The sequence below is a fragment of the Podarcis muralis genome, chromosome 1, assembly GCF_964188315.1.
Source record: "Podarcis muralis chromosome 1, rPodMur119.hap1.1, whole genome shotgun sequence".
Classification (NCBI taxonomy): domain Eukaryota; kingdom Metazoa; phylum Chordata; class Lepidosauria; order Squamata; family Lacertidae; genus Podarcis; species Podarcis muralis.
Window position 1 is genome coordinate 102,264,807 of NC_135655.1, and position 11,057 is coordinate 102,275,863.

Here is an 11,057-nt window from a genome sequence, read left to right on the forward strand (position 1 = left end):
GCCAATTTTCACAGAGTAGAAGTTGTAGAAATGGAACTATTGGCAGCAAGCAATAGGAGGCAGTTAGGAATACAGGAAGCTACCTTGTATTGAATTAGACCAATGCTCCACCTAGCTCAGTAATGAATGCAGTGACTCTCTGGGTTTTCAGATGAGGATAATCTCTGCCCTGTCTGGGCATGCTAGCAATTGAACATCCTGCATAGCAAAGCAGATTGTCTACTGCTGAGCTACAGACCTTCTGCAAACTGCTGAGTGTTTACATTCAGACATACTGCATCCAATTTTAAAGAAGCAGTTCGCTGTGCTACAAATTACTTGGGGAAATTACAAGGAGTACATGATACGAAAATAGTGCATTGTCCCTATTTTAGCTTTAGTTTATACAGTCATAATTCTGTATGAATTCTTGCCATGTTTCGTCATGCTCCAGAAGAACGGGATAATTTTCACTCTTTTATGCAATATCCAGGAAAGCTAATTTTGCTTTCTTTCACTTTGTTGCTTTTCTTGTATTCATTTTATATCTGGTTTTAATGTCAGATGTACAGTGGTACCTCGGGTTAAGTACTTAATTCATTCTGGAGGTCTATTCTTAACCTGAAACTGTTCTCAACCTGAAGCACCACTTTAGCTAATGGGGCCTCCTGCTGCTGCACTGCCAGAGCACGATTTCCTTTCTCATCCTGAAGCAAAGTTCTTAACCTGAAGCACTATTTCTGGGTTAGCAGAGTCTGTAACCTGAAGCGTATGTAACCTGAAGTGTATGTAACCCGAGGTACCACTGTATGCCCATTTTGTATGTTTCTTGTTCTATATGCACATAGCTTCCAAATGATGTCAAGATGCACAGATAGACTGCCCAACAGGAAAAAAAAACATATAGTTTTCTGTTTCCACCTTAGTCTCATGCAGCAAAAACGATAAGGACCCTTGATCCCTCTAGCTTGGCATTTTCTACACTGACTGACAGCAGGGTTCCAGGCAGGAGACATTGCGTGTCGAGACCCCGAAGACACCACCTCGTTGAAGAATAACACACACAAGGACACAGATACTAGGTTAATGTTATTGGGCGAATTTTGGCCACAACTTTATTGATTACAGAATGTGAGCGGTATTGGCTTAGGCATTGAGTGGACCCAACTATATCTGACTCCTGCCTGTTGTGCAGGGAGTCTGGTAAGGGTAAGCCACCAGAAGGGGAAGGCCCATCGATGCAGACCAACTCAAGCTCCCCCTGGTGTTCCCGCCGGGGTCATGGCATGGCCCTAGCCCCTCCCCGGGCTTCAGACGAGATCCACACCCCCGGATTCCTTCAACAAAATACCCTTAAGCTTGGAAGGGCAGGTGATGGCCACACCTCACCTCCCCCCTCATAAGGTCAAACAATGCCTAACCGCCACCCTAACAGAGTTGTGACGATTGCTACGAGGTAGGCGAAAACCAAATGGCCTGTGCCAATTTGCCAAGTGGAAAAATTCTTACCAGGCCCCTCAACTGCGACCAACCAAGGTCCATAGCAAGGCCAATGACTAAAATCTGCAAAAGGGAGGGAGGGCAGGAGATTGAGGAAGCAAGCCAAGAGGAAGCCCTCCGGCTCGCGCCTCTGCTTAAACGGTCCCGGCCACGCCCCCCCCAACCAGCGGATTGGCTGGCCGGTCACTGACGTGGACGGGATCCCACAGGCAACGCAGAACTTTGTCCCCCGTCCCTGGAAGAGTGTGGTTGGCCACGCGGTCCACCGCAACTCTTCCCCATGGGGAAGTGGAGCGGATCTCCCAACCCGACTTGGAGATGCCCAGGATTGAATCTGGGACTTTTTGCATGTTGCGCAAATGCTCTACTACTCAGCTATGGCTCTTCCCAAATCTGTTATGGAATAAGTTTTCATCGACTACGGTCTATGTTTACCAGACTGTGTAGCCTACAGTCCATTTCATCAGAGGCATGAGGTATTATCCTGAATTGCAGGTTATAAATACATAGCTGGGGGTTGGTGGAAGATTGTAAACAGTGAGGTCGAAAGGAAATACAGAGAAATACAGATGGTGATAATTACTTTATTAACAGTGACCACTCACCCTGGCGCACAGAGTTGTTGATAACACAGACATCCTAGCAGTCTATGTAGATTAATCAGAAACTTTGCAGATTAATTGGATAATATGTGAAATTCCCTCTTTATGATGTTCATTATTGTCATTTCAGTGTAGGTAGGCATACGCGCGCACACACACACACTCACACACATGTTCTACACACACATATAATCTACCTACAGCATACAGTGCAGCTGAATATAACAAAAGCACAATAAATACTATCAGGAAATGGGTTTGAGATGATTTATGTGGCTCCTTGAATTGCTGAACGACCTTGCTGATAGCAACCATCACTTTTCGACTGTTAAACAGTGAAAGCTAATTTATTAAATTTTGCTTTCTTGGAATGCGCCACACTCAGAGACCCAAAGCGGAGGGGAGAGAAAAGGAGCAGAGTATTTATTTTAAAAGGAATAGAATTGTTCATTTCGTAAGCAGAACAGATGTGCTGTGATTGAAAACGTGTAACGTTCAAAAGAGCCATTGTCACACAAAGCAGATGCTGAATATTTAAAGAAATTCTTTACAATTTCTATCCAATGATGTATTAATTTACATAATCATAATGTGGATCCATTCTTGTAAGCCCCGAGGAATGAATAAAAGTGACTTTTCCATGAGTTTATCTTGGCAGCCCAAATGCGCTTGAATAACTTTGTTTTCAAATATTTAATAACAGGGCAAAATCTAAAGGAAAAGCTTGAGAGGGATTGGTCTATTTTATTTGATAGTGTCAAGTGCACAGCATATTTTTGCAACAAGGCTGTTTCCTGGGCAATCACTAGCTCAAATAGCATGCATAGGTTTGTAATTATGAATATATATCATATGAAAAATTGAGTTATGATAACTTGAGATGCATTGATTTCAACAGGCTTGTGCCTATGTACCTGGAAGTAGGATTAAAATCATTGCCTGGGGTCCAGACTTCATGTAGTTCTTTCCCAATAAGGGTTTTTTCCTCTCTTTCAAGGAAGTTAGAATATTGAGTGCGGAACCAGCAGAAGGGAGGAGCTGCTTAACCCTTTCACTGCTAGTTATTTGTCTGCTCATCATTCCCTCCAGCTGCTTTTCTTCTTGCAAGGGAAAACAAAACAGAGATGCCAACCCTTTAAATAGAGGACTGGCCTCCTTAAAGTAGGGCACACAGCCATCTTAATGGCAAGATTTTTATTTTTCACAGCAAGCAATGGAATCCTCATGGCCTTGTGATTGGGTGGATTATAAGGAATATTTCTTATTTAGTTCTTAGAAGCATTGATCTGTCTATTTATATTGGAGGTGAGGAGAGCCATTGCCCTATGTCCTTGAAATCTGGCCTCAAGCCAGCCTGCTTAGTAATAACAATCCTTTGATTATCTTCCTCCTAAAAGTGTTTTGAACTTAATAGATGTTTCACTGCTGTTACAAGGAGGCTGCTTTTTGCCTTTGCTGTTCCAGTTCTCCACATTCGGTTCCATTTCTAAGTGTTTAATATAAACTTCATTTGCAGACAGAGAAAACAACGATTTGTCTCAGATTTCAGAATACAGTAAACTTGTTTGCTTGACTTTGACCTTAGTTAACTTTCTCCCCTCCCCTCCTTTTTTTAAAGGAAATCATTATGTTCATACAACTGGCAGGATGGACAAACATCTCACAGCTGGAGTCATTATTTAATATAATTATGAAATACAGATGTTTTCTTCTCGACTAAAACAATTCTTCCAAATTGTGGGAGTCTCCCTGAGCAGAGAAGAAAGTTGAGTGTCCTAGGGATATTCAGGGTTTTATTATTATTACTTTCCTGCACTATAAGTACATTTTAAATTACATATGTATGATCCTGCTTAGAAATTATGTGGAAGAGAACAAAGTTTAACATGGGGCGCCAAACCTTGAATTGGTGCAGCTCACCAAATTTATATTAACCTTCAAAGGTCTCTGTTGATTCATACCAGTAGAAAAAGCCTATGTTGATTCAATCCAGCTGCAGAGGCTCTGTGTACCCATGGGAGGTCTGGCACACCACCAAGCATCTGTAGTTCACAAGGTATTTGGGGGTACTAAGGCACCAAGCTAATATCTTACTAATGTCTTCAGGATTATCTGTAGAATCACAATGACTGTATCCAATGCTAGTTCTTCTCAGAATAGACCCACTGAAATTAATTCACTTAGGTTAGCCGCATCAACTTATTTCCATGGGTCTACTCTTGAGTAAAAGGGACGCGGATGGCGCTGTGGGTTAAACCACAGAGCCCAGGACCTGCCGATCAGAAGGTCAGCGGTTCGAATCCCCGTGACGGGGTGAGCTTCCGTTGCTCGGTCCCTGCTCCTGCCAACCTAGCAGTTCGAAAGCACATCAAAGTGCAAGTAGATAAATAGGTACCGCTCCAGCAGGAAGGTAAACAGCGTTTCCGTGCACTGCTCTGGTTCACCAGAAGCGGGTTAGTCATGCTGGCCACATGACCCGGAAGCTGCCTGTGGACAAACGCCAGCTCCCTCGGCCAGTAAAGCGAGATGAGCACTGCAGCCCCAGAGTCGGCCACGACTGGACCTAATGGTCAGTGGTCCCTTTACCTTTACCTTACTCTTGAGTAGAACTAGCATTGTATACTGCCCCAGACCTTTTGAAACTTGAGTTACCAGCTGATAATGGGACATTAAATTCCAGTGAAGGCCTGAATAAAGACCTCAACAGCATCGGCGACAAGTTGAATCTCAGAAGGGAGGGTGTTCTGAAGCTGGGTCACCACCGCTGGGAAGGCTCTCCCTTGCATCACTGCCAAATGAGCCTCAGTAAGTTGCAGGACCTTAAAACCAATCCTCTTAAATCTTGTTCTTGCTGCACATCTATGGTCATGCTCTCTGTCAGATACACACACACATTTCTTCTTTTATAGCTACAGATGTAGAGTTTTCAGAAAGAAAAACAAACAAGCAAGCAACATAAGTAAAGAAAGGAGATGGCAACTGAGTGACATCTTTGCATCTAAAATATCACATCACATGCATCTGCAATTAAAATACATTTGATTATTTGTGGGTTTTTTATTTACTATCTAGCTATCATCTATCTAGCTATCCATCCATACATCACTTGAACAGTGGAGTACAGCTGTGGACCTGGTTCTGCCCAAGATATCAGATATGCCACTGTTATCTGCAGGGAGAAAGCCAAAATATATGTGTAGTTACTTATGTGTTCATGTGATTGCCCACCTATGCATTTACATTTCTTCCCTCCAGTTATTAGTGGATGAATCTCCAAAGGATGGGGTCAGTGGCATGCCTGATGGCTTGCCAGCAGGACACCCCACTCTCCAATAGGGCCTCCTTCATACACAAACATCACAAATGTCCTGATAAACTTCATGTGATGGACACATGAAGGGGGCTCATCTATCAAATGTGTGGAGAGGCAATGAAGTTGCCATCTGTTGAAATTTCCCTTTTAACGGAAAGCACAAACAGTTGCCTCATCAGTCTTCTGAGAAGGACATATATTTTAGGGGGGGGGGGACTCCACCCCAAATCTTCATGATGTTTCTAATCTGGACACAGTTCAGAATTTCCTGCAGAACTTCATTCTTAGTCTCTTCTAGCCTTAACACCTCAAAAAGTTCACATTTCAGATGTGTACAATAGAAAGAATCTAGATAGCAACTACACTCTCAGGATCTGACACAGTTCTGTCACAGAGAGCTTGTGATGAGTGTGAAGTTGTACATTGGATTGAACAGTCCATGAACTATTCATTTCTCACCTCCCAACTAGATATAAAGAACAGATGAGGAAATTGTTTCCTATGTTTTTTGCTATCTTGAGACGTCAGTGAGAAGGCCAGCAAAAATTTATGGTTTAGTTACAGATTCCTCCGCCCCTTCACAATTAGACTCTTTTACTTAGGCTGTCATGTTTGACATCATTAACATCACAAGCATTTTCACTTTCTCTTACAACCCACGCAGCAAGCTACAGCCTTGCCTCTTTTTTACTTTACATAACCAAATTGCCAGAGACAATGGATAAATAATGGCCTTTGTCCTTATTTAAATAGGGGAAAGGTTCTCCCCACTAAGCTTTTTAGACACTCTGTTTTTGTATTTAGGATAAATTTCTGAGCAAAGAAGAAAACTAGAAAGGTCAAGGATTAAAAATACCTTGGAATGAAATGAGGAACAGGCTGAGAGGAATGTGTTTTGTAAGGAACGCCTGAAACTTCCTGTCTCTCTCTGCCCTGAGCACGTTAGCTAGTCTGCCATATATTATTCCCAGTAGATCAAATATTCTTGCCCAGTATTGATTTAAAGTACTGTGGGCTGACGCTTCACAAAATAAAGAAACCTTTTGCATGTAGATGTTTAACTCTTCATGACCAAAGAGAATTTGAAATTCAGTAAGGACCCCTTCTGTCTCTACCTCAGGAACATCATAGTGCAACATGCCTCTTCCTTGCACTGCTCTGGTAATGTTGTTGCTGCTTCCCATGTCAGCCTTCTTCCTGATGCTCCTTGCATGATGGTCAGATGAAGGAACTGGATTGCTTTTATAAAAAAAAAAGCAACCCCCCCCCACAGGATGTGCTGTGCTAGATCAGGCCAAAGACCCATCTAGTCCAGCGGTGTCCAATCACATGGCTACAGAAATTGGACATGAGTGCAACAGCTATCTCCACATTAGTGTCCCCCAGAGTCTGGTTTTCAGAGGGATACCCTGACTAGAGTGAGAAAGAGCTGCATTCCATGCTGCTAAAGTAATAGAAGGTGCCCTTGAACAATCAACTCCAAAGTTGTCATATTTTGAGATCATGCTGCAGTAGTTGCGCCAAAGGTAGCATTGCATAAGACCAGGTCAACTTTGGAGCTGATTGCCCAGAGGAACTTTCTGATACTACTAAATTGCAGAGTGATTTCAAAATTGCCTGGCCATTAACAATGGAATGTCACTGTGCTTGCTTTGTCCCACAAGGATTGAAGTCACTCTATCATTCCTTAACTGAGAAGAAATTATAACTTTTACCCTGAACAAAGAAGAGGTGATGTTAAATGCATCTTGGTTTTTATTGCCTATAGTTTGGCCTTCAGTGGCTACTTCTTCTGGAGGTTCACTGGAATGGGAGAGGAGAGGAAAGAGCCCGGTGCTCCATGGGACATACTGACAGCCAGTCTTTTTCATCACAACTAGCATCATTTCTCTCCATTTGTGCTACTTCAAAGGCATGTGGAAGGGAGGGAGAGTTTTAGCATGCCAAGGAGAGAAGGGTCCTCTCAGTGTTGATTTCAGTCTCCTTTTCTGAAGATGGAAAGATGGGAGAGAAGAGGGAAACCAGGAAACAAGTCAAAAGAGATGCTGGAGAACGACATTACAAAATTCAAAGAAGTCTGAATTTCAAAGGATGACTGTGCTTTGGTTTGTATACTGTTTCAGAAAGCGCAGATTAGATAGGCTTCCCTTTCAATGCAATCTGAACCAAATCCTGAACTTCTACCTTTGCAAATGAGATGGTTGCGATTTTAGCTAAAGCACTGCATTCTTGTGATATCAGTGCCTTTCTCCTGTTCCCATCCTTAAGACGTATGGAGCAAAAGGGACCATTTCCTGATCAGCTACTAAATGGCCCTCCCTTGGTCTGCTAGGATATTTACTAAAATTAAGAATTATTGGAATTATGGATGGGTAAGCTTTTTGAAGTGAAGTTCTTTGTAAACATCAAAGCATTCTTATAAGTATAGGGCTACAAGTTGTTTAATTTAAATCCATGTTTATACCATAGGTGGATTAGGTTTGTTTTTGTTATTTACAGGGAAGAGATGAAAGCTTTCTGTGCTTATTGTGAAGCCCATGTTCTCAACGAATTCCACGATTAAAGTGTCGCTCCAAACTAAACGGGTAAGTTTGAACATCAAATGCAGTGCAGCACCACATAAGCGAATTGTACGGTAACTCATTCTCTTCTGTAAAGAAAAGAAAATCTTTTAACCTGATTTTAGTTTTGACAGTCTCTTTTTCATTATTTAAACAGACAGAAATGAGGCTGCTATAATGCTAAGCAGGTTGGCTCCTGGTAGCAGTGAGAGTCCTATTTAAGAAGCAATTTATCCAGTTCTAATTTCTCCACTCTTATATACTGATATAGCTGTCCCTGTAATCTTTGCTCCAACTGCTCCACCACCTTTCACCTTTGGATCATTTTTCCCTTTCCCCAAGGGGGGAGCTGCTTTATATGCTTGGAACACCCTTCGGTGGCTTTCAAGGAAACCACTCTGAGCATGCTCAGAAAAGATGTTTCGGCTCCTAGGTCTACCATAACAGTAGACCTGCTATCATTACATTTTGTGCCTGGATTGCCACCATGACAACAGGAAGAAGGGGGGAACTGCATAACCAGGGCTAAGAGCCAGTAGGTCTCATAAGATACCCATTTATCAGCACACTTTTTCCTGCGTGGAGACAAATGGGTAGGACATCCTGACCAAAGCAATACTTTGGACTAAGTGGTGCAGAGAGCTGATTGGGAAGAGAATGGGAGGTTGTGCAGAAATGTTCTAGGGGCCTCTTTAAATATAGAAGAATATGTGTGTTCTGCACCTGAGTCATCTATATGAATCCAATTTCAACAAATGAAGTTATGGAAACTCGTGCTTTGTGGGTATAATACGGACTGCACACTCCATCACCAGTGTGATGAGGGATAAGTACAAATATGGTATAACGAGATATAATGAAGAACAACTGTGTTTTTCCCAGACTCAATTTGCATGCTTGACAGAATAGAATTGAGGTCCTTATATTATTACATCACTCATCACTAAGCTCTGAACTATATATTGCTTTAATAAAGGCATTAAAAACCTTTCTTTCACTGAGTGGTAAATCGGTTAATATACAGTATATGCAAAGTTGATATGATATGAAGGAATTATGTGGTGATTCACCTCCTTCTATCACTGAATTAGCTGTTTTTCATTTTCATTTAGGACTATCAACTGCAAAAAACAAACAAACAAAACTAGAACATTTGAGATTTGCTTGAACATTTCATTTTATGAGTAATTCTTCTGCCAGAACCAAAAACTGTTACTACATCTTCGAATGCCCTGCAATCATTTTTTCTCCCTGTAATTTGCTCATGTATAAATGAAAGCCGCTTATATTCGGCAGCAATTAGCACTGCTGTTTAAACACTAGTAAAACCTCTCAACTTTGCACAGTTTAATTTAATTTCACCTCCTGATTTACACTAAACTTCTAGAGTTTTCTGACTGGAACATATGTCACCTGTGATGGATGGTTGCGGTCAATTTTGTGCTACCATTCATGCCTGATGCTCATTATCAGATTTGAGGCTGCTTCTAGCTCCACCCCATTCATTGCTGGGTTTCCGTTTCTTTGTTTATGCAAAATGGTATGTTGTTGACAAGCCTGTTCCTTCTGCAATGGAAGTCAGCACAAAGATTGATCTGCTGGATTCTAAAGGGGATCAAATTATGAAGGCTTATGAGCTCCTGGGAGAAAATTCAAGAAGAAAGCGATGCTAAATGAGAAGCTGAGAAAGCAACATCGTTTTGTGAAATGTAGGTCACATTTGTTTAAGAGGCAACTATCAGGAGAGTCTTTGGTTCCTTTCAAAAATGGGTTCCTTATGTGCAACTAAAACGAGAGCTGCTAAGGATCTCTCATAACCACTTCAGTTGGAAAATACTTGTGAGTTTTCTAAGAATATGGCACAGAAAAGGAGGCAAGATCTGCAGCAGAACCCTCTGCAAATTCCCCTTCATCAAATTTGAAATGGATATAAATCAATATTTATTTCTCAAATAATTCAAAATAAACTGTTTTACTCAGATCTCATTCCACAAGTTCAGCCCCCATTGTGTTTCTGATTATGTTATTTGAGAGCACATTGGAATCTAAATAGCACCAGGGAGAGGACTTCAATACCAAACATGGATCAAGGATTAAAGTCCCTTCCTCCCATGGACATGATTTGGCTCCTCACCACACCAGGCATTTGCTTGCTTACTTACTTACTTACTTACTTACTTATAAAAAGCTTTGCAAGTATTAAGAACTGTGGAAATTGGTATATTGGCGTGACCCCCGCTAATTGATTTACGATCCACAATTAGCTATTTATGGCAGCCAGGTCCGGCGCGCTTCCCTCAGCTGCGCCACTCAGCTCCGTCGTCCCGCAGCTCTTCAGTCACGCCCAGCAGAGTTGAACACAGCGGTGATAAACTGTCACGTCCTTTGACGTGACAACCCTTCCGTGAGCTTTCTCCATTACGCTTACCGGAGATGAAGCCTCACACCTGGACACTCCTTTCACAACCCTTGGGGATGCCCAAACCTGCCCTGAACCCTGATCCTGGACCTGATCGTCATCATCGGATTCTGAACCCTGATCCTGTCAAGTCAGAGGGGGAAGAGTCTGACGGAGAAGACACAACTGCTGGCCCTAATGGGTCAGTAGGGTATCAGGTCACAAGTGCGTGGATAAGTTTCGCACAGTGTGAGAATGTCCAGTCCAGTTTGAACATCAAACACTTTTAAAGAGTGTCTTCCTAGGGTCTCAAAGTGGGTGGGAACATAATTTCCCATTAAAACTGCGCCCTAACACTCAACCTCATCTCACCTTGCCACCATGTTTACCATGGCAGAAGAAATGCAGCAAACTGCAGCCTGAAGTGATGCAACCCATGATTTTCTTGACAATCTCTTTGACATCTGGTGGGACGGCATTCCACAGGGCGGGTGCCACTACCGAGAAGGCCCTCTGCCTGGTTCCCTGTAACTTGGCTTCTCGTAGCAAGGGAACCACCAGAAGGCCCTCGGCACTGGACCTCAGTGTCCGGGTAGAATGATGGGGGTGGAGATGCTCCTTCAGGTATACTGGGCCAAGACCATTTACGGTTTTAAAGGTCAGTACCAACACTTTGAATTGTGCCCGGAAACGTACTGCAGTCG

General features: G+C 42.5%; 1 long non-coding RNA gene across 1 annotated transcript in view; it reads left to right on the forward strand.

Moving 5' to 3' along the window:
• Nucleotides 1-10,020, forward strand: part of LOC144329184 (uncharacterized) — a 90,793-nt gene extending 80,773 nt beyond the window's left edge. The window contains exons 3-4 of the long non-coding RNA XR_013394603.1: nt 7,894-7,979; nt 9,068-10,020. This is a non-coding gene — a long non-coding RNA (uncharacterized LOC144329184). The remainder of the gene's footprint in view (nt 1-7,893; nt 7,980-9,067) is intronic.
• The last annotated feature ends 1,037 nt before the right edge of the window (nt 10,021-11,057 follow it).